General features: G+C 43.2%; 1 protein-coding gene across 4 annotated transcripts in view; it reads left to right on the forward strand.

The window, feature by feature from the left end:
• Positions 1–24,662, forward strand: part of SHLD1 (shieldin complex subunit 1) — an 86,437-nt gene that overhangs the window by 60,476 nt on the left and 1,299 nt on the right. The window lies entirely within an intron of this gene.

Genomic DNA, 24,662 nt, shown 5'->3' on the forward strand with positions numbered 1-24,662 from the left:
CACCTCTGACCTCTATTGTCTTATGAGCTCCGATTACAGCCATCATCAGAAGAACCGGGTTACGGTTAAGAGTTCTCTAGGTGGTTTATGTCTTCTGATTCCTTCTTGACTGAGTTTGTCCACGCTGACAGCTCCAGCTTCCGTTTCTCCATCCAGGGTCGGGCATCTGTGGACGTTTGATAAATATTTGACAAATGACTGTTGCTCTTGAAGATGCAGGGACATGAGCAGAGGCTCTGCCCGAGGCAGGGCAAGCATTTGCTTTTAAGTGGCCATGGTTGTATTGCTTCGAATTGTCTCAATTTGATTTCTCCCATCCCTTTGATCTCTCTCTCTCTCTCTTTAAAATTTTCTTGTTTACATGTTTGTTGTCAAAGACTGGGAATTATGAAAAGGCACGCAGAAGTAAAGGAGAAACACCCATAAGCCTTCCATTCAGAGGAAAAAACTCTTACTATTTTGCTATATTCTTTGTTTGTTTTTGCTATAATGCCATTGCTTTCATGCTCCCTGCCCTCACCTCCCTTTCTTTCATTTCTTTTTTTTTTAAATTTTATTTATTTATTTGACAGACAGAGATCACAAGTAGGCAGAGAGGCAGGCAGAGAGAGAGAGTCAAGCAAACTCTCCGCTAAGCAGAGTGCCTGATGCGGGACTCGATCCCAGGACCTTGAGATCATGACCTGAGCCAAAGGCAGAGACTTAACCCACTGAGCCACCAGGCGCCCTTCTTTGATTTCTGAAGAGTAATGGGAATGAGTCAAGCAAAGAAACTCCTCACATTTTTAAAATTTATTTTATTTTATTTTTAACCACTCCACATTTTTAAAGGGTTCTCAGGCTAGAAACCGTGCACTCTAGTTCCTGCCTCCATTTTCCTGACTCTCCATATGCTAAGGTGTGGCTTAGCTTAAGAACTGAGCTTTTGTGCCTTGCTACAGAATAGCACAGCATAAGGTGTAACTCAGGCTTCTCTGAGCCCCGGCTTCGAGTTCTTAGATTAGCTTTTTGGGTGCATATATCATACTCCGAATCACAAAGAAGAACTTAAGAGTTCTTCCAGGATAGAACTAGACTGTTTCCTCATGTTACAGCCCTCAGCCTCATCCTGAAAGCAGGATGAGAGCTTTTAAACTTATTAGACTTCATCATCTTCCAGACTCTGGAAATGCATGAATCCTAATTCTCTGCCTGAGAATCAGAACAGAAGAGTTGCCTCTCTAGGTAGAGATTTCTGGGCTTTTGTCCTAGGCTGCCCTGTTCTTTCAGTTTCTGGAACCACGGGGTGATCCCCTTCCCTCCACCAGTGCTGTGTGGCTGATGCACCTGTCTTCCTCTTCATGACCCCAAGCTCCCCATCCGTCACCTGGGGCACCCATGGGCACATGCCATGCCGTGTCTACACACTTGTTTTTCCTCCCAAAAGACACTCCTGTGCTTGTCTCTTTGACTTTCTTCCATTTTTCTCCTCTAGACTTCTTAAGCATTATCCCTCCTTTCTCTTTAGACTCTGAAGTATTTAAATGATACTTGTTTAAATAAGATTAGTCATTGGTAAGAAGAAAAATCCTCCCGTAACACCAACAGACTATTTCTCTTGACCTTTAAAATACCTTAATGGGCACATTGTTAGGTTTGTTCAGCTCTGCTCAGGTTGGGCCCCATGTGACAGTTGCATTATCTCTAAGCCTGTAAACGATTGTCCTGGACAGAAGCCATCTACAGGGAGACGCCTGCTGTATGGTGTGTGTGCACAACAAACAGAGACAGAGAGAATAGTTTTAGAAAATCTAGTTACCAAAATAATTATAGAAAAGAGAAGAGAAACACTACAGAGTGTTTGGATTTGCACCTTTATCATTTCCTTCTGGACTAACTCTTGGCCTATGTTCAGTTACCTGAAGTGGCCCTGTAATCTTCATGTAAGATGCGCCTGCTGTCCTTGGCAGTGAGGAGACAAGACTTCACGTGTCTTTACATTAGATACCCTTCCACTTGTTGACCCTTGGAATGCAGATACATGCTGAGGACACATTTGTAGACATAATTTTATGTTATTATGCTCAGTATTTGGGAAAGCAAATGGGCTCTCAGGAGAAGTCTCAGATAGCTGCCCACCAGGAGGGAGGTGTAGGTATGGTGGAGACTTTCTCTCTCTGGGTGAGTGGCTCTCCTTTCCTGGGAGTACTTTTCTTCAAACATGACTTTCCAAAGTTGAAAAAAAATTTTTTTGACAGAGACAGTAATAGCGTATAACTTTAATGCAGAGGAAGAACTGGGGATGTGATCATCTCTGTTGTGATACAGAAAAAACTTATTACAAACTTATGCAGCTGGGTTGCATTCTGATCGGACTAATTCTTTGAGTAAAATAGCTTTCTTGGGTTTTCTGTTGGTTGGTTTGCTTGTTCTTTGGCTTTCTTGTTTTTAAATTAAAAAGTAATCTAGGGGCGCCTGGGTGGCTCAGTGGGTTAAGCCTCTGCCTTCGGCTCAGGTCATGATCTCAAGGTCCTGGGATCGAGCCCCACGTGGGGTTCAGCCTGCTTCCCTTCCTCTCTCTCTCTCCCTGCCTCTCTGCCTACTTGTGATCTCTGTCTGTCAAATGAACAAACAAAATCTTTTTATAAAAAAAGTAATCTATAGTCATTATGAAAAAAATCCGAGTAGAGATGGCTGAGAAGAGTAACAATAATGAGAACTACAGTTAGCATTTACGGAGGACTCAGTCGTGCTTCCCCGTTCTGCTTCACTTCATCGTCCTCCAGGTCTGTGGGTGAGGTTCTGTTATAAGCTGGTTAATGGGAGCGCCTGGGTGGCTCAGTCAGTTAAGCGCCTGCCTTCAGCTCAGGCCATGATCCAGGGATCCTGGCATCCAGTCCCCCATTGGGCTCCATGCTCAGCGGGGAGCCTGCTTCTCCCTTTGCCTGCCGTTCTTCCTGCTTGCTCTCTCTCTCTCTTTCTGGCAAATAAATAAATAAAATTCTTAAAAAAGAAAAAAAAAAGCTGGTTAATATTTTTAACCCTGCCATCTTGAACTTGTTGGAAAACCAAGTCCCCTTTCTCGTGGAACACCTGCTCTGCCTGTTAGGACGCAGATGGTATTCTGCGGACACCTTTCGGGAAAAGAGAGGTTCAGCAGTCTGACTAACGAGGGCCAGGGCTGGACCGGATGCAGCTGCCTCCCTTTACAGCTCCCTCTATCACCACTGGCTTTCAGAATCTTCTGCTAGTTGTGTCGATGGTGATTTGGGATCTTACTTCCATGTTAAAACCGAGAGCATTATATTAATTCATTTTTTCTGACTTGCTAAAACCAGTTTCCTCAGCCCTGGTGTCCCACTAGAGACAGGACAAGGACCCTAGCTCTAGGAGGTCACAATCAGATAAGAAACCAGACACACACAAGCTTTCAGTAGTAGGAGGGAAGAGACACTAAAGAGACCATATACAGAGCACTGCGGGTTCTAGGAAACAGGCCAGCCAGCTGCACCTGGGGAACTGGGGAGGCTCCACAGATGAGGGGCTCAGGCACCGGGCCCCCAGGAGCAGTGGAGTCCCAGGTGCCCCAGGCCAGTAGTTAAGACCATATTTGGCCGCATGCAAGTGGCAGGGCTTTGAGCAGGGTGCCCAGTGAGGAGCAGATGATGTTTAAAGTCAGCTCTGAGTCACTCTTTGAAATTACAGAAATTCAAGGAGAAGGATTTGGAAGGCCTCCAGCCAGCTCTCTGACCTTCTAGTCCCTCAGTAATCATTTCATGTCTAGCTCAGAAATGGGAGTTCTCTGTGAAAGTGGGTCGTCCAGGAAAAGTGGCCGAATGATTTCAAGAGAAGGAAAGAGTTCTTGTGCCTTAGCCTGTGAACCACTGGGGTAACTCTCACTCTCCTGAAGGACGTATTACCAGCGAGTTGCCCTGCTGGGCGGCTTTGACCCAGGCCCCATTGCTGTGGGTTCTTAACTCTTGCCCCATCTCCACAAATGACTGGATAAAGGTTACATAAAACTCCCCAACTCAGGGCTGGAAGATACTTGTCTTTTCCATGTGAACGCGTTTGAGATGGAAACTATATTTTCTGTCGAATGATTTTCTTGTTGCCTTGGCAACCAGTTGGGTTTTTTTTTTTTTCCTAAGCTTTTGATTTTTCTCAACAACACTAGCTGCTTCCTTTGATTTAGCTCCTATGTGTGTACAGATTTCTATCTTATTCAGGGAGTCTCTAGTGTAAGTGTTTATGAGGTATGGATTTTTTATTTTGCACCATCCTCACAAGGTTGAACAGTGTTAAATACTTTCACATAACTGTTAGACTGCCTGATTAAACCAAAGGCAAGTCAAAGTGATTTTTGTTTGTTTGTTTTTATAAGGTATCACTAAATATTTTAATGTTACGCTTTTTAACATCTCTGACAAGGTCTAGGTGGAAAATTTTCTAAAAATATTTTTATTTATTTATTTATTCAAAGTAAACTCTGTGCCCAATGTGGGACTTGAACTCACGACCCCGAGGTCAAGAATCACATGCCCTTACCTATATGGGAAATTATTTTCACACATGATAAATGCACATCATTCCTTTCTGTCTCCTCCTTCTCACTGGGCTCGTGGCTGGTTCTTAGCTTTGTTAACCTGTTCCCCTCTCAGGGACTCAGCATGCACCATGTCCTCTGTCTGGACTGTACCACTCAGATATTTGCATTGTTTCCTCCCTCCTTCATGGCATTTAAGGCTCTGGTTAAGTGCCACCTCCTCCAAGAGGGCTTTCTGGACCTTCCTGTCTAAAAGAGCATCTTCATCCATCACTCTGGCCATTTTGGAGATGAGAGGATCCATCCTTGGAAAACCTGAATGAATTATCAATCAGTCCCCCTGTATGAAGCCCACCAATCTATAAGCTGTACCCATGGCAAGGGCTTCAAAATCGCTTTTTTTTTTTTTTTAAGATTTTATTTGTTTATTTGACAGACAGAGATCACAAGTAGGCAGAGAGGCAGGCAGAGAGAGAGAGAGGGGAAGCAGGCTCCCCGCGGCACAGAGAGCCCGATGCGGGGCTCAATCCCAGGACCCTGAGACCATGACCTGAGCTGAAGGCAGAAGCTTAACCCACTGAGCCACTCAGGCGCCCCCAAAATTGCTTTTTAATGCCACACCCTTAAATGATGAATACTCAGCCCAGAAGCCCTCCAGATAGTTGCAGGAAACCTCCATCTCAACATAGAGAGTCCAAGACTAGTAAGAAATAAAGGAATAAAGCTCTCCTTCTGTGCACGTGTCTGGTAGTGTTTGATGTGCATTTGATTAATAGGAGATTTAGTCCAACATGTGGCCCATGTTCTTGGCTGGCAGGCCCATTTGTTTAACCAAATCCATTTTCACTTGCACACAGAGTAATTAACTCAGACTCACTTTGTTGGAAGTCATGCTGAAGACATTTATCATTTCCTTCTGGAGACTATTGGGCTGTGGCTTGGAGTTGTTGAGGCTGTATGCTCATCAAAAATGGAGTAGATGCCTGTGATACTAAATTGACTTTTTAATTACTATAGATTTAATGACATCCCTCTGCCATGCACTTAATCTTCAGCAAATATTTACCCTTCCCAAACTGGCAGATTTGCAGTTTATAACTTGTCATGTCAAATGAAGCATTTCTCTTTCCCCTGCCCCTAGAAGGATCGCTTTTCAAAATTACAGTCTTTTAAGAATAGCTGACATATTCCCCTTTCTGAAGAACTTTCAACATTTCCATCCTGTGATTTGGTACTGACTCTTCTCACTCCTGTCAACCTTAGTCTGTATTTTTTGATCTATCTATTTTAGATACATTAATGTTTTTATTCTGTTATCTAGGTCATTTGCATAGAGAGAGATGGGTGGGTAGGGGAGTGGATGGATGGATGGATGGACAGACCGAACTGTATTAAAGATGTGTGGAGATATAGTTTCAGATAACAGAGGATACATCACAAGCTTTAGTCACACGGTTTCCAGTTCATAAGAGCTATGTAATAGCTTTCTGAGCAGAAGCTAAATAACCATCATTCTATTACATCCAACATAGTTTCCCAGAATTTTTGAGGAAAATGGAATTAGTTAGATATTCCATTAGAAAGTCCTAAAATAACTTCAGATACTTGTAAATATTCTTTTAATTTGTACCATGGAACTAGTGTGAGGAGCTGGAGTTGGAGGTAGTTGTTGAAGGCTGGGTGTGGATATCTTTGGTCACTGGTGATAGGACATTTTCAACAACCCTCCCTGGCAATACTTGAGAACACCTTCCAACCCAAAATTTAAATGGTCAAGTAAATTAATATATTTCTGAATTATGAAGATGAGAAACTGAGATTTAAAATTCTAGAGGTGATGTCAGGATTAATGAGTATAGCTGATATGAACATGGAAGTTTGTACATCAAGACCTGGAGACCTCACACTCATGAGCTTGCCTGTGGCCTGTACTATTATTCTCTTATTTGCCTTCATAGTGTTTAAGGCCATGCTTCCTGAGTTTCAGTCCTGACCTTGCCACTTACTAGCTGTGTGTCTTCGACCAAGTTTCATAATCTGTGCCTCAAGTTAATTATCTGTGAGTCTATCAGTGAGCTCACTCTATGCCTAGTCCAACCTCCTCTTCTTAGAGAGAATGGAAGTTCCCATTTTTGGAATCTTTCATAGCTAGAGTTCTGGATGTGAATTAGATCTGCTAATCAAATGCATTCCCATAACCATTCAGATTCAGACCTAGGTTATGTGGGAAGAGAGTTGGGCATGGGACATTCATTTTTAGCTGGGGTGGATAATGTCCAAGGCAGCATGGTCTGGAACCAGCAACTGATGGCTTTCAGATTCAACAGGAGCTTCCTGATTGGGAAGTTTCCAGATTGTAGCAGAAGCTGTGTTAACTTGGAGCAGCATCTGTGGCAGCAGCTTCCTAATTGTTTAGGTTTCAAATAATGAAGAGCCTGAGCCCCTTTGGCTGATTTGGGGAGTAATCCCTCAAAGCTCAGCCTAGAGTCTTTTGAGAGCCTAGGGCTCTCCCAATAGCAGTGTGTAATGTGGTATACTTCTAACCATCTCTCTTTCTTCTTCAAGTAGCCAAAGTCATTTATGTCGGCCTTACCTAAATATCAAGAGCAGTCCACTTAGCTTGTAGATTTGTTGATAGAGTTAATGAGGTAAAGCATTTACAGTGCTTAGAACATATGGCATGCTTTTTCTTTTTTAAAATATGCTTCGGGGGGCACCTGGGTGGCTCAGTGGGTTAAAGCCTCTGCCCTCGGCTCGGGTCATGATCCCAGAGTCCTGGGATCGAGCCCCACATCGGACTCTCGGCTCCGCAGAGAGCCTGCTTCCTCCTCTCTCTCCCTGCCTGCCCCTCCTGCCTATTTGTGATCTCTGTCTGTCAAATAAATAAATAAAATCTTTAAAAATAATAATAATAAAATAAAATATGCTTCAGGCTCTTTCTGACCCTAGTCAATTATACACCTACAACCATTTATACACCTACAACACATATTTATTAGTTTGTTGGTTCATTCACTTATTCATTTGTTCATTCATACATTCATTCATATATTCATTGAAACAGATATTTGCTGAATGTTTAGAATGTTTATTCTAATCAAGAGATGTTCCTGCTGTCCTAGGGTAATGGCTACAACCTAAGTGAACATTAGAACCATCTGGGAAGGTTTTTTTAAAACCTTAATGTCTGGGCGCCTGGGTGCCTCAGATGGTTAAGCACCTGCTTTCAATTCAGATCATGATCCCAGGATCCTGGGTTCATGTCCCGCATCGGGGGGCCTGCTTCTCCCTTTGCCTTTTTCTCTCTCTCTCATGAATAAATAAGTAAAATTTTAAAAAACCTTAATTTTTATGCAACATCTAGGACTTACTGAAGACAGGGAGTGTGTGTGTGTAGATATTTTCTTTCTTTCTCTTTCTCTCTCTTTCTTTCTTTCTTTTTTTCAGAGAGAGTGTGTGCCTGCACACCTGGGGAATGGGGGAGGGGCAGAGAAAGGGAAAGAATTCCCAGGAGACTCCACGCTGGGTGCAGAGCACAACAGGGGAGCAATTCCATGATCCCGAAATCAAGAGTTGAACACCCAACCAACTGAGCCACCCAGGCACCCCTGAGGATATTTTCTTAATTGAGATACTATTTTCATACAATGTGTTACGGCTTGGTGGATTTTTACATATGTATACACCCAGTTAACCACTATCCAGATCGAGATACAGAGAAACAAAAAATGTGCATGAAAGATTTATCGTGTGCATGGGTTTTGGGAGTGCTTTTCTTAGAAGCTAAAGTTTCAAATGCATTTGAGATTTTGTTACTCAGAACTCAAAAAAAAAAAAATGTAGTCCTCTGGAATAACCAGTATAATCAGGTTACTTTTTCTTTTTTCTTTTTCATACTCCCCTACAAATTTGTGTCCCCTTCTAGATTTATGGAAGAAAATGATTTCATTTACATGTGAAATGAAATTAAGGAGGACCTTAGGTAACAGAAAATTGCAAAATAGCTATAAAGCACTAAATGTTACCAGTAGTAACTTTGTGAGTCAAAACCTCTGTCTCTGTTTATCCTATGATTGGCATAGTTTATTGACTATGAGAAAGTTCAACTGCTTTCTTAAAACTAAGCTATACAGCTTCTTTTGTGTGATCTCTTCAAAGAGAGTGAATATCATGAGTGAAAAATTAATTATTTTCCTTTTTTTCACAAAATAGTGTTTGGAACCAATGACAATAATTAGTATTGCTAGGCTGAGGCCACCAGAGCAACAGGCATTAGCTGAGTTAGGAAGATTAACTTGGTAATTATTTGAAAAGCAAATGGAAATAGTTGATTGCAGAGAGAGAAAATGTCATCTGCAAAACAAAACATTGAGAGCATCTACATTTTTTATAAAACCAATGAGAACAACTTTGATGTTGAATTATTTTGCATAATTGGCTCATTACAGAATGAAACTTTCGACAAAAAAATGTACGGTGGACACTTTTAAGTTGGTCACGTGTGATTTGGAATCAAAGTGTACCACTGGGACCCTGTTTCAAGGAGAATTGCTCCATATTAGGGAATTAAACAGATTCACATCACCAAAGGAATAGAAAACATGAAAATTCTCTGTGGCTCATTTCTCTGCCTTCAGGCAAACTCTCCATAAATTAACCTAGGTATTGTTCATTTTGTGTGTTCTTAAAGAATGAACTTTGGACGGGGGAGGGGTGGGGGGGTGGGGGGGAGCAATCTGGCTATGACAATTATTTTTGTGTTGATCTGACCAGGGAAGAGAATTATCTCCTCACCATTTCCTGAGTGGTCCTAGGTTGGCAGTTATGTCTGTTAGAACTTGAAGGTATTATTCCACAGCCTTCTTTTTTTTTTAAGATTTTATTTATTGATTTGACAGAAAGCAAGCACACAAGCAGGGTGAACAGCAGGGAGAGGGAGAAGCAGGCTCCCCACTGAGCAAGGAGCCTGATTCAGGGCTCAATCCCAGGACCCTAAGATCATGATATGAACTGAAGGCAGACACTTAACCTGCTGAGCCACCCAGGCTCCCTTACTCCCCCACCTTCTTGCTTCTATTGTTACTGTCCAGACATCAACCGTCAACTGAATTGTCATTCATTTATGGGGAATCTGTCTTTTTTTACTGGGTGGTTGAGGAATTTTTTTTTCCTTTTGATAATCTACAGTTTTATCTCATGCTTAGCAACTGGGGTTCTTTTTATTTATCCCGCTTGCAAAACATGGTGATTGCTAAATGTGAGGATTCATGCTTTCATCAGTTCTAGGAAATTTCTACCCATTAACTCATTGTGCATTGCCTTTTCCCCATTCCCTCTCTTATGTCTTTCTGAAATTCCAATTAGATGCACGTGGGACTGTTTCACTTTGACTTACATATCTCTTCCTTTTTTTGTTTTGGTTTCTCCATCTCTTTGTCTGTGCTAAATTCTGAATAGTATCTTCAAATCTGATTTCTATTTTCTAATTCTCTTTCCAGTGGTGTTTAACCCATCTACAGTGGTATAAACACCTAGTATCATAATTTTCCATTTTTCTAAGTTATTTTTGTTTCTTTTTCTGATTCACTGATTTAGTTTTTGAAGTCTCTTGTTCCTAACTCAGACTTTTTTATTTCTTATTTCTGTAACATATGAAACATACTTGTTTTATATTCTGTGACCATTGACTAGTATCTAAAGTTTCTGTGAGATTTATTCTGGGACTGGCTCCATTGCCTCGTTTCAGTGTGCATTTTGTGACTATTATTTTTTTGTGAGCTCCTGTTCACTGGAATTTTATGTACAGGGTTTCTTTTGACATTTGAGTGAAGGTACATTCCTCTAAAGAGAATTTGCCTTCGCTTTCTCTAAACAAATAAGGACACATTACTCTGGAACCAGCCTGAAATAAATTCCTGGCTGGGGGTTTTCAGACCATAAAAATAGTCTTAATTCAGGCCACAAACACAGGTAAGGTCAGGCTCATAGTTGAATCTCCCCAGGAATGCTTCTTTTTTTTTCTCTCTACCCAGGGCCAAAGCCAAGACAAACAAGTTTTCTTACTAGGACCCTTGCCAAGGCATTTTTTTTCTCTAGTTCATCTTGAGGGTGTAACTTCAGGGCTCTCAGCTTTATACAGTGACCTCCTTTCAATCCCCCCATCTTGCCCGATGCTAGACTCTATGTCCTGAAGCCTGAGTGCCAGTAAAGTTGATTTGCCAGATTCTGACACCAGCTCAGGGTTCATTTACCTCTTGGAATATCCATTGTGATTTTGCTTTTGGTCTCTGAGGATTCCTCTTCCTTTATTCCTACTCAGTTGTGCATTTTAGAAGATTTTAAAAAAAATTTTTACCCAGAATTTTTAGATGTTTGTCAACAAGGATTTTCATAATATCTTGCCCATCACATTTTTGTTGTTGTTGTTGAAAATATGTAACTATCTCTGCCATCCTACTAGAGGTGTCCTTATAAAGCTGGAAATTCAATTCCATATTTGCCCCCACTATCAGCCCTTAATAATTTTTGTTGGAAACATTTTCAACACAAATACTTCCTAAACACCTCATGTCTCATATTTTCTGCCTCTCCATCAGCCCCAGCTTTTATTTCTTTGCCGTCTCTAAGGTCTTTCTCTGCATAGGTTGTATTATATTTGTTGGTTTTTTATTAATTAATTAATTAATTAAAATTTTTTTTAAAGGTTTTATTTATTTATTTGACAGAAAGAGATTACAAGTAAGCAGAGAGGCAGGCAGAAAGAGAGAAAGAAGCAGGCTCTCTACTGAGCAGAGAGCCTGATGTGGACCTTGATCCCAGGACCCTGAGATCATGACCCAAGCCGAAGGCAGAGGCTTAACCCACTGAGCCACCCAAGCGCCCTTATTATTTATTTTTTAAAAAGGATTTTATTTATTTATTTGACAGAAAGAAGTACAAACAGGGGAGGCAGAGGGAGGGGGAGAAGCAGGCTTCTCTCTGAGCAGGGAGCCAGATGCGGGACTCCATCCCAGGACACTGGGATCATGACCTGAGCGGAAGGCAGATGCCCATATTTGTTGTTTTTAAATGTTTATGGCTTTCCCCCAGTTTCTTTTTTTTTTTTTTTAAAGATTTTATTTATCCATTCGACAGAGAGAGATCACAAGTAGCCAGAGAGGCAGGCAGAGAGAGAGGAGGAAGCAGGCTCTCCGCTGAGCAGAGAGCCCGATGTGGGACTCGATCCCAGGACCCTGAGATCATGACCTGAGCTGAAGGCAGAGGCTCAACCCACTGAGCCACCCAGGCGCCCTTTTCCCCCAATTTCTGAGCTCTGTATATTTTCTGATGTTTGCTCCAGAAAAGAAGGCTCATAGCTTTGCCCTTCTTCTGAGTCAGCTATAAGTGGGGGAGGGCAGGGAAAGAGGGAAGTATTCACTCCCATGACACTCTTCTTAGTGTATTTCTCAGTCTTTATCTTGCCTTTTAAAATCTAACTCAGCACTATAGCTCTGACTCTGTCAGCAGTCATTCTGTGAACATAGATCTTTTCTGCCTAATTTCTGCCTAATTTCCCAATCTCTTTGTTTGTTTGTTTGTTTGTTTGATGCAGTCTGTTTCTCCTTCTGCGGGGTATTTACTAACCTCAGCTTTTCCCTGAAGCTCTTCCCTTGATTCATAGGTTCCATCAAATAGGAAACCACCACCGCCAGGTCCTACAGGTTGAGTCATTTCAATCCCACCCACAGGCTGCTGGATGTGTCAGGGGACAGCTGGAGGGCCCCACCAGCCTGGGCTTCTGTGTTTGACACTCCCACACACCGAGGGACCTGCTGTTTCCACCCACACTGGGATCATGTTTGCTTTGCAGAGCTTGCACTTGGGACCTCTCCGGAGTCAGTCCTAACTGTGAGATGGGTGGTGTTTACCATGGTTCGCCCCATCAGCTCTGATGCCAGGATGGGGCAGCAGCTGTCGGTCAAGGCGATGTCGGGTACGACGCGGGCTTACCTGGACTTTCCCTGTGATACGTGTCTTTCACTGCATGTAGATACACAAGAGCATTTACACTTCACTCTTAAAATCCTTGGGTGTGGGGCGTCTGGGTGGCTCAGTGAGTTGAGCCGCTGCCTTCGGCTCAAGTCATGATCTCAGGGTCCTGGGATCGAGTCCCGCATCGGGCTCTCTGCTCGGCAGGGAGCCTGCTTCCCTCTCTCTCTCTGCCTGCCTCTCCATCTACTTGTGATTTCTCTCTGTCAAATAAATAAATAAAATCTTTAAAAAAAAAAAAAGAAAGAAAGAAAACACGCAGTCCCGTTTAAAAAAAAAAAAAATCCTTGGGTGTAAATGACAAATGCCTTCATATTTATATGTAACATCACTGCTGCTGGGGCTGCTCTATGATAATAATGACAAAGTAGCTATTAGTTATTAAGTGTGAACTGTGTGCTAGGCTTTATGCTAATAAAGCATTTAATTCTTACAACTATCCACGAGGTATGGATCATTATTATTACCATCCTCATTTTACGGAGGAGTATGTGAAGATTCAGAGATGTCAAGTGACTCGCCCCAGGTCACATAGTCCAGAAGCAGACACGCTGGTGCTCAAACCTGAGCCTTCTAAACCCCAGTCCATGCTCGCAATGCTCGCAAGCAAGTCATCTATCAGGACAGAAATATTCAGATTTCTGATCTGTGATTATGAGCTGTTTTACAGAAGCTAGAACTTAAACCCACATTAGTTCTGCCCTATAAAGTACACTTCTGAAAGCATATAGTACCACGCTGCCTGCCATTGCACAGAACTGGTTTTAGAATTCCTTTGTAAGAACTGCTTTCAGGGGCGTCTGGGTGGCTCAGTGGCTTGAGCCGCTGCCTTCGGCTCAGGTCATGATCTCAGGGTCCTGGGATTGAGCCCCACATCAGGCTCTCTGCTTAGTGGGGAGCCTGCTTCCTCCTCTCTCTCCGCCTGCCTCTCTGCCTGCTTGTCATCTCTGTCAAATAAATAAATAAAATCTTCTTTTTTTTTAAGATTTTATTTATTTATTTGACGGAGAGAGATCACAAGTAGACAGAGAGGCAGGCAGAGAGAGAGAGGAGGAAGCAGGCTCCCCGCTGAGCAGAGAGCCCCATGTGGGGCTCGATCCCAGGACCCTAGGATCATGACCTGAGCTGAAGGCAGAGGCTTACCCACTGAGCCACCCAGGCGCCCCAAAAATAAAATCTTTAAAAAAAAAAAAAAAAAGAACTGCTTTCAGAACTAGTGTGTGGAATGTAAAAAAAAGCAGTCTCTTTTTGGAGATGAACTTTGCTTTTTACCTCATTCCATGTTACCCTGCTTGATCACCGACATTATTGATCAACTTTTACTCCTAATGCCTTTTGACAGTTTCCAAAAAGGTAATTCTGTCCGCCGAGGGTGGAGATTTGCCACCAATAAGGATGTCCAGGAGAAGCTTCCAGGAGGAATGGAAACACTTCCTGAGAGGTTCCAGCATGTTCTCAGTAATGTCAGCATTTTGAATACAAGAGCTGGGCCTCCTGGGGTGGGTGGTTACTTTGAAGGGGGAGAGCTCAGCTATATCTTTGCCTTCTGGCACGTTCCTTACAATTCAACCTGTTACTTCACAGATAGACCTAAGGTCGGATCTGATGTGGAGTCAAGGCTGTTTACACAAATACGCATCTAACGAAAACCGTGCTGTGTGTAGGAAAGCATCCGACTTTCCTTGCCTGTCAGTCTCAGCAAGTCTGCTGATGTCAACACGGGAACTGGCTTTGTTTTGATAAGGGTTCTGTTCTGTTCCTCTTTATCTCTGAAAATTAGGAAATATTGACTTGTGGAATTGGACAGATGGTGAGTAGGCCCCTGTTCCTCTTAAAGAAAAAAGAATTCGTTTTCTGCTTCCCCAGCAAAGGGAGATGAGCGTTCTGCTAAATATGTCTCCAGCAACACCTCAAGCATCATTTTTAAAGTCTTATTTTTTTCCTTACAGTGAAGGTTAAGGTTAAAGTTTCAAGCCTCATCTTAATTAGCTGCTCACATTGAACTTAATTATGCTGAAGTAAACAATCGTATTCAAAATAGCAACGTTGCCATAGCAACCTAGACCAGAATCGTTTGATTTTCATTTCTGCCCCTGATTGTGCCTTACTATCTAGGCCATGATATGAAATAAATCTGCTGAAATATCCCATGTAAAATGAGATTTTAAAAGGCATTTAGCAGGGGGAAAACATTTTTAAATGATTGCTTTAAGTGTTACAGGGAAGCTCCTGATTCCCAATTGCTCCTGAAGGAGATTCTGTCTCAGGTTCCCTGGTCAGAGAGCCTCCCCTCTTGTCCCCTGTTGGGATTTTGGATGCAGAACCGCCCAAGAGCTATGCCCCAAAACCTGGACTGGCTCAGGGGATCCAAGTTCTTGTTCCAGCTCCAGCTCCAGCCCTCAGACTCTGGTCCTGAAAGTGCAAGAGCTGAACCAGCAAATCCCCCATGGCTTTTCTAGCTGCAAAGGGGTCAGGTTCTGATCCTTTAATTTGGTTACTACTTAACAACCTGCAAAAGGAAGCTGTTTTAAATCAAGCCTCAGCTAAACCTTAATCTCCTTCTAAAGAAGAGAATGGTATTAAGCATTTTTAGGATCCAGGCCTGTGATTCCTCGGCTTTTACCAGAATCATATAGGGAGAACACCCCTGCCTGGCTCGTCGCAGCCAAAGTAGTCCTAATTATGGCAAATGTGAGCCACATGAAGAGTATTTTAAGGAAGAAAATTAATAAGCAGGTTAGCCTTGTCCGTGGTCTCATCACAGCCCCTCATGAAGTGATTCTGGAGACTTGGTCTTTGTCTCAATTTTCTTGTCTGCAAAATGAGACTCGGTGAGCTGGCTATTGGCCCGGCCCCTGGGTCCAACTTGGCGTGTGACTTTTTCACTGAATGGAGTAGAGACACAGTATCACTTTTTGGAGGTGATAAACTGATACTGCGAAGGTTGTCTTACTTGAGAAGATTTGCCATTAAAACGAAAACAAACCTCGATTGAGGTCTTTTATCCAGCCTCAGCCTGGAATAATGTAGTCATGACCTCAGGTGCAGAAAAGTCAAAGACCCTGTTTTCTCTGTACTTCATCTTGTATGCCATTAAAAAGAAGATAGAAGGGTGCCTGGGTGGCTCAGTAGGTTAAAGCCTCTGCTTTTGGCTCAGGTCATGGTCCCAGGGTCCTGGAATAGAGGCCCGCATCGGCTCTCTGCTCAGCAGGGAGCCTGCTTCCTCCTCTCTCTCTGCCTGCCTCTCTGCCTACTTGTGATCTCTCTCTCTGTCAAATAAATAAATGAAATCTTTAAAAAAAGAAAAAAAGAAGAAGAAGAAGAAGAAGAAGATAGAAGAAAAGACAAAGTCCAATAGAGAAAGGGTAAAGAAGATGAATTTTTTACAGTATAGGAAGCCCAAGTCCCGCCAGGTGTCTGGAGAGCAGCTCGGCCACTTTGAGTGAGGAGGGAAATGTGACCCCAAGTAAGGAGACAATATTGGATGCGCCCAACAGTGTCAGAGAGTTCGGCAAAGCTGTGGAGAAACAGGGTAACCCAGATCCTGCTGGTGGGAGTGCCCCAGCCACTTTGGAAAGTGATTTGGCAGGTTCTAGTGAAACTGAAAATGCACATTCCTTTCGACTCAGCAGTTCCATGACTGGATATAATTCTAGAGCAAGTACACCAGGGAGTAGGTATGGGGGGAGGGGTCCCTGAAGCCTCATTTGTGACAGGGAAAAGTTAGACACAGCCCATATGGCCATCCCAAGAGAATGAAATGGACGAAAAATAGTGAGGTATGTTCTTATAATACTCTAAAGCAGACTCATATATCAATAATGGCAGGAAGGAAAAAATCATAAAGTGGAGTGAGAAAAAGCAAAACTTCGTATATGGAAAATAAAATGAAAATGACCATCACCCAAAGCAACACGGTGTTGCTTAGGGATACATAACATATGTCAGGTATAAAAATGGGCTGGAAAGGGCGTCTGGCGAGCTCCGTAGGGAGAGTGCGTGACTCTTGATACTGGGGTTGTAACTTCGAGGCCCACGTTGGGTATAGAGATTATTCAAAAATAAACTCTTTAAGAACAAAGACATAAATAAATGGCCTGGAATGAATGAATTTCTGTGTGGAAGTGGTCAACTTTAATTAAAATATTTACTTCTTTTTTTGTTGTTTTGTTTTTATTTTAATGCCAGTGTAGTGAACATACAGTGTTATATTAGTTTTAGGTGAACAATAGAGTGATTCAACACATCTGGTTCTCATCACAACAAGCACACTGCTTAATCCCCATCACCTGTTTCACTCATCCCTAAAATGTTTACTTCTTTTTTTTTTTTAAGATTTATTTATTTATTTGTCAGAGAGAGAGGGACAGCAGGCAGAAGGAAAAGCAGGCTCCCCACTGAGCAGGGAGCTGGATGCAGGACTCGATCCCATGACCCTGAGATCATGACCCGAGCCAAAGGCAGACAGACTCTTAACTGACTGAGCCACCCAGAATCCCCAGTGTTTACTTCTTTAATAAGAAAAAAAGACTTGGGGACGCCTGGGTGGCTCAGTTGGTTAAGCAGCTGCCTTCGGCTCAGGTCATGATCCCAGGGTCCTGGGATCGAGTCCCACACCAGGCTCCTTGCTCAGCAGAGAGCCTGCTTCTCCCTCTGACTCTGCCTGCCTCTCTGTCTGCCTGTGCTCACTCGCTCTCTCCCTCTGTCTCTGACAAATAAATAAATAAAATCTTTAAAAAAAAAAAAAAGAAAGAAAAAAAGACTTGAAGCAAATATGACAAGTAACTGTCCGTTTAGAGTGGTGTGAACTTGAATATTCTATTTCTTTGTATTCAGAACATTTTAGTTTCCTAAGAAAATATAAAATGCCCAGGTACGAGTAAGATAGCTTACCAATCAGACGGCAAAGATCAGTCAGCCTTATTAATTGCCACGGGCACTTAATTTTAGGGCTGTTCACCGATCGCACGTATTTTTTGTTTTTTCCAGCGTTCATTTTCATTCTCAGTAGTTGCCTTGTAGAGGACCCTAGCTTCTGCCCGGTGCATCTGTTCACCATTAGGAGGAAGGGTGACAGCATATGCCACCTCCCCTCTGGGTGATTCATCAGGATTAGCTCTCGGATGTAAACAAGTACCGACTCAGACTGCAGTTTCAAAAGCACCATACCAGACCACCCATCCTTTGAAGTGTTGATTTGGATTATAGCTTGATATCTGCGCCCTGCCCCCACCCCTTTATGAGACTGTGGGGCTTGTCCTTTAAAGGCAGTTGCAAATTCCAAATTGTACAAGCCGCAGATGGCAGGGTTGCTATGGGGCAAAAGGAAGCATAAGCTTACTGATTTTTTTGGTCATTAATTTTATGCTATGAAAGAGACAGAAAGTAAGGTATCTTAGAACTCCAGTGCTGGTGTTAACTGCACCGTGGTGGAAAGTCATACGAGACCAGAAAGCAGAATCACAGTGAGTTACTGATGGGATATAGTGAATTGAGTCCCTTTGCTTTCAGGGCAGAAACCAAACAGTTCTTGGACAATAAGGGGGTAGGAGAAAGGACTGCCGTGAAAAGAAAGGGAAGGGAAGGAGAATTGTCCTGGAGGACAGCAGAACAGAAAGTTTAGGAAAAAAAATAAAAGTGTGTGGACATCTTATTATTTAACTCACAGACTGGGATTATCTCTGGCATCAAAACTCAGCCCTTGGGACATAGGGATGTATGGCAGGAATTTCTATGTGATGGCTGTATCATGATGCGTGTATATATATATATATATATATATATAACAAATCGTGAGATCCAGGGCCCTTCTGGGAGTGAAAGAGTGCTATTAATCATTAATTGAGACAACAGCCATAAACCTGGGTTGTCCTGGGCAAACTTCCCAGTCACCTTAGGGAGCACTGGTAACCCTAGTAATCATGCACCTTTACATCTTTATTTGAAAATGAAACTCATAAAGTAAAATAAAACATCAAAAAGTTTTCAATGTATCTATCTCAGACTAGCACTGTTTTAGGCCCTGGGGGTTGGGAGGTGGGGGACAGTTGGCATCCAGACAAACAAATGCCATAACCAGGAGAAGATAGACAATAAACAAACAAATCATGCATTAGTAGATGCTGCTATGTTTACTTAGAAATGTAAGGCAGAGAAGGGATACAAGGACAGTCAGGGCCTAGATGAGTGAGGGAAATGCAATTTTAAGTTGTGTGCTCGGGGAAGCCATGGAAGACTGAACGATCAGAAGACTGAATGATACTTTCTTCCTCCCACAGCAGGAGAATTTTTCATCCTCATTCTTTGTTTAAATATTTTATTTGTTTGTTAGAGAGAGAGTGCGCACAAGCAGGGGGAGCGGCAGGCAGAGGGAGAAGCAGGCTCCCCTCTGAGCAGGGAGCTGGACAAGGGACGTGATCGCAGGACCCTGGGATCATGACCTGAAACCAAGGCAGACGCTTAACCGACTGAGCCACCCAGGTGCCCCCATCTTTATTCTTTCCCAGAATCAGGCTTGGCCATATGAATTAACATTGGCCAGTGATAACGTGAACAGACGTGATGGGGCTTTCCCAGACACTGCCTGCTCCCCCGGGTTCTTTTCCTTCTGCCGCAGGCACTAAGCAATGTTGAGGTGGTGGCTGGCCCACTGGCCTGGGTTCCAGGGTAAAGGGCAAGCACGACACAGATCTACTGGTATGACACAGAGCTGTGAGTAATGAGAAACAATCCTTTATTATTTTAAGCCCCTGAGATTTGGCCCATGCTTGTTACATAGCATAACCTAGCTGATCCTGGCGGATACAGGAGCCCTCACGGAGAAGCTAACATCTGAACCGAGACCTGAGGAGGAGAGGGAACCAACCAGTCATGCAGATAAAGTGGAGAAAGCATGTTCCACGCAGAGGAACAGCAAGTGCCGAGGTTCTGAAGAGGGGGCTTGCAAGGATCAGAAGAGAAGCCAGTTCTCCAGGCCATGATGCAGAGGTGTTGCCGCAGTCTGGCTTCCGTGCAGCCTGTGGGGCTGGAGGTAGAGGACTGAATCTTGTTCAGTGAGCCTCTTCACTCCCTTTTTCTTCCGCAGGGTATGGAGTGGAGTGGCAGAAGTAAGAGGAACAGAAGAGGGTAGGAAGGAAAAAAAGATCTGGGCAGGGAGATGCAGCCTACAGAGCTGGGCTCCAGATCCATAGGCAAGAGCCCTTACTGTATGAAGAACGATGCTGTCCCCCACGGAGCGAGCCTGCGGGCCTCGGAAGTCTGCTGTCATAAAGGAGAGGAGACTGTGCTAATCTGTGACCACTAATGACTAGGACATGCCGCCTCCCCCACTCACTTTGTTCCTCCTACACACATGACTTTCTCAGAGCCACACAGAACCCGAGGAGCCTCCAATAGACAGACCAAGGCAGCGGGGCCACACGTGGGCATGTACGGCACACTGCCCTAAGAAAAGGGGTTGCGTTCCCTTTGAGGCAACGTAAAAGGAGACTGTATGAGCCACAATGCCTTATTTCCTTAAATCCTGATCCTTCTCTTCTTTTATTAAATCTTTGATTTCTTTCGGCTCAGTGCAGCCTTGAAACCCCAGATCCTCCCAATTAGCAATCGCGAGGAAAAGAAAGTCTGAACAAATAAGGCGGAGTGGGCGGGCATTGAGGCTGGGGAGACAGAATGCTAAATATCAAATCCATTTAGGAAAAACTTGTTAAAGTTGAAAGCTAAAATGTTTCACAGAGATAAAATCCTGCTGCAGGGTTATCAACCACAGACGTAGCCATGGAAGATTCTCTACAAGAAACCCCCATTAAACATATGGGTTTCTAAAAGCTAATGGCGTCTCACAGAATGCAACCGTTAATCTCAAATCTTCCCTGCTCGTTGATTGCCTGGGATTACTGAACAAACTACCATCCATAACTCCTAAAGATATAAAAAGACTTCTAGGTTTGTAAGAATCCCAAACATCTGTATGTCAGCTGTTTTCTCTCTGGTCGAAAGGTAATTTAACCAACAGGTGCCCTGGTAGATAGGTGACCTTGAAACAATGCATGCAAAAGCATGGTCATACCCAGTGCCATCCTCCTGCCTTTCTCCTTGTCGAGTCCTAAAGAAATTCTATTCGTGATGGAAGCAAATTGCAATCAAAAGGGAAATTCTACTCAATTTAGATAATGCCACAATCATTGGGACCGGGGCCCTTGCTGAGAAAAATAAAATGTTCTCAAGGTCTGAGAGGGGAGGAATGCATGGTACAAATGGGTGCCAGAAAAAGGTGCCTTGGGAGCCCAAAACAAAACAATATATTACAGTGCAGCGGGATTCAGCATTCACTTCCTGCTCTTCCAAGAAATCATCCTTTGAGCCACTGTTCCTCTCAAGGGGTAAGAGGCATTATGGGCATTTTGGGGAGGATGATTCTTTGTTGTATGGAATCGTCCTGTGCCTTCTAGGCCATTTACCTCCTTAACCCCACTCACCCAATACAAGTAGCACTTTCCAACCACTGACACAAAAACATCCCCAGACTCTCCCTAGAGTAGACATTACTGTCCCAAGTTGAGAGCCCTACAAGTCTGGGCTATGTTGATGTAAAAATAAGGTACAGTTTGAACTTGGCTGTGAGGATGCAGGAACTGACTGAGTTATCCAAGATCACCATGCTGTCCGTCCACATGTAGGTGCATCAGGAAAAGAAAAGCGATTGACTCTATTTGCTGGCAAAGAAATCCCAGATGTCAGAAAGGCCGCAACAGCCACATGATTAGAGAGATAGCTTTGTTCTTGGTAGTAAAGCAAGTTTTAAAAGGAAATCAAAGATGGCAATGAGCTGGGGACAGTGTTCAAAAGAACTGATGTAGTAAATAACTCAACCCATGTTGTCATTTTCTTCTGGAAAAGGGAAGGAGGGTTTCTTTGAAGATGAGCTGCTTTCTGCTTGATGTTTACATGAAAAACTGAGGAGACAAGCCTGTTTTTTAGGCTCATTGGGTTCAAATCAAAGTTATTGACCAGTTCCTTAGCAAGTTCTGTTGTGCTATTAGGAGAGCTCTGTGTCAATGGCTGCCTCGGGTGACAGTTTCAGGAACCCCCCAGTTTTCTCAGGGTCACTGCCGAGGACCTTCTTTCTCCCTTCCACTCTTCCCATTGACACTTCTCAGCCCCTGTCTTCCTGTCCCTTCCCTTTTCTTCCCTTCCCTTATGTCCCCAGGACCAGATCATCTTTGGGGAAGAAGGTGGGAAGGGACAGCTCACCCTGCCATTGTGGGACCCCTGGCCCGGCCCCTTCTCCCCTTGCTTCTGTAATAGCCACTACCATTTGTTAGACAAGGACTGTTGGCCAAGCCCTGGACTAAGGCTCTTTTTTCATTTTTCTTAATATTAAAGTAGGCCACCAAAGGAAGTCTTAATGATTATTCCTCCAGAGGTTTGTTTTCATTATTTTTCTTGCGAGAATCCCAAACGCACGGAAAACTTGCAAGTACAACACAAAGAACTCCCCCCACCCACGAATTGTTTAAGAGTAAGTTGCCAGCATGATGCCCACCACCCTGATTTTCCTATGAACGAGGAGATAACCATAACCGAGTGAAACTTGCAAAATCGGGAAGTTTAACCGGGTACATTCTTACCATCTAATCCTCAGCCCCCATTCAGGCGGTCCCAGAAATGTTCTCTATAGCAAAGAGATCCAGGTGAAAATCATGTGTTGTGTTAAACTGTCATGTCTCTTTGGTGCCCTTCAGTATGGAACAGCCTTGCTCACTCTTCTCTTGGGTCTTATGACCTTGGCACATCTGAAGAGTACAAGGCCAGTCATTTTACAGAATGTCCCTCAATTTGGTTTTGTCTGCCACGTCCTCATAATTGGGTTTAGGTTATGCAGCGTTGGTGTGACTATCAGAGAAGTGGGCTGGGGTCTTCATGTTGTGTCTGGTCAAGTGGCAACAGGATTTTGGTTGGTCCCATCACTTAGGTCACTTGGTTGAGGTGATATGTGCCAGGTTTCTCCACAATGAAGTTATTCTTTTCCCATTTGTAACTGATAAGTATTTTAGGGGGAAGTACTCTGAGACTGCGAGTACCCTGTTCCTCAGCAAACTTTCAATTACTTTATGAATTCATGGTTTTCTGTTTTAGTGAATGGTCTATCATTCGTTATTCTCATTATTGATTTTGATGCTCAAGTTGTTCCAGATGCGGCCAGCTGACCCCTTTTGAGCTGACCTCTGCTCTCCCCTTGACAAGCCCCCATCGGTATTTGAGCATTCTAGAACAAAGTACCCATCATGTACTTTCCTATAACCACCTTGGAATCAGCCATTCATCAAGGTGGCTAAGTGCATTGTTGTTGGGCTACCTGTACGGTGGGTCCGTGAATGTCTGTCCATGTGTGGGCCTACATGTGTCTCCTACCATGTGTGTCCATATCCTTGGATGCTTTGGATTATCTACTTCTCTGTTTCTTGTCCAACCACAGAAGTTCTTGAAGAGAGACCATTTACTGACACTATTGTGGATGAGAAGGCAAAAGCTCAGCAAGGTAGTATGCTGTCTAGCTGGTAACGAGACTAGAGGCAAAACCCCAAATCCCTTCTCCTTTAGTAAAACCACCGGCTGTAGCACACAACTTGTATTAGCAAGTACAAATATGTTTATGATAGCTACTGATTGAGTTGGTGGGGGTGAGGGGGGTGTGTGTGGAATTAAAGGTAGTAATTTATTAAAGCTTTTATCAGAGCAGAAAAGGAAAATATAATATTTTGATTTAAAGTATAAAATGTTAAAGAATAAAACTGGTTGGCGTATAAGAAATTCTGCAAATTATTTGTGTGGAATGTTTTCTAGAATATATTGAGAGGAAAGTCCTTTGTTTCAGAAGAGCTCAGAGATTCCTGTGTTAAGAATTAGGGTTCCTGGGGCACTTGCGTGGCTCAGTGGGTTAAGTCTCTGCCTTCGTCTCAGGTCGTGGTTTCAGGGTCCTGTGATCGAGCCCCACATCAGGCTCTCTGCTCGGTGGAGAGCCTGCTTCCCCCTCTCTCTCTGCCTGCCTCTCTGCCTACTTGTGATCTCTCTCTCTCAAATAAATAAATAAAAGCTTTAAAAAAAAAAAGAATTATGGTTCCCAGAGAAGTACAGAAAGTGAGATCAGGGACTAGGGTTTGACTCCAATTCTGGCTTCATATTGTCTATTCTTAAGTCACTTAGTTTGTGACTCTTTTACAAATCACAAAGGTGGTGATTTTAATTGAGAGATAAAGAGTCTATAGGATTACTGTAGGGAATAGAGAAAGACAATGTCTGAACTGTGTAAATACCCAGCACTGTCTACATTAGGGGTCTTTACTGCATTTGTGCCCTGGATCCCGCTGGCATCTGGTTTAAGATTTTATTTAAATTCCAGTTAGTTAACATATATTGTATTACTAGTTTCAGGGGTAGAATCTAGTGATTCATCACTTGCCTTGAACACCTAGTGCTCATTCCATCACATATCTGTCACCCACTTAATGCCCATCACCCAATTTCTGCATCTCCCCCCTCCCTCCCCTCCAGCAACCCTCTGCTTGGTCCCTATAGTTAAGAGTCTTTAATATATGCTTTGTAAATGAATGCTTAAATAATAAGATCTAGTATCAGGACTAAAAACTGCAGTAATTTCAAAGCACCGTATCTTAGTTTCCTTGGATCGCCATAACAAAATACCATAGACTGGGTGGCCTAAACAACAGAAGTTTATTTTCTCAGAGTTCTAGAAGTCTGAGATCACAGTGCTGGTATGGCTGGGTTCCAGGAAGGGCTTCCGGGCCTCAAGAAGGCCACCTTTTCCTTGTGGGCTCTCCAGGCCCTCCCCCAGTTCCTGCACATGGACAGAGAGAGAGAGAGAAAGAGCGAGATCTCGTTCTCTTTTTACAAAGCCACCACTGCTATCAGATTTGGCTTCTACCCTTACAACTTTATTTAACCCTAATAACCTCCTAAAAGCCCCATCTCCAAATAGATAGTCACATTAGGCAGCAGGGCTTAACATATGAATTTTGGAGAACCACAGTTCAGGCCATAGCATAGTGACAGGCATAACTGATATTTAAAAACGTCTTCTGCAGACTAT

Source organism: Neovison vison, chromosome 8 (assembly GCF_020171115.1).
Source record: "Neovison vison isolate M4711 chromosome 8, ASM_NN_V1, whole genome shotgun sequence".
Lineage (NCBI taxonomy): Eukaryota > Metazoa > Chordata > Mammalia > Carnivora > Mustelidae > Neogale > Neogale vison.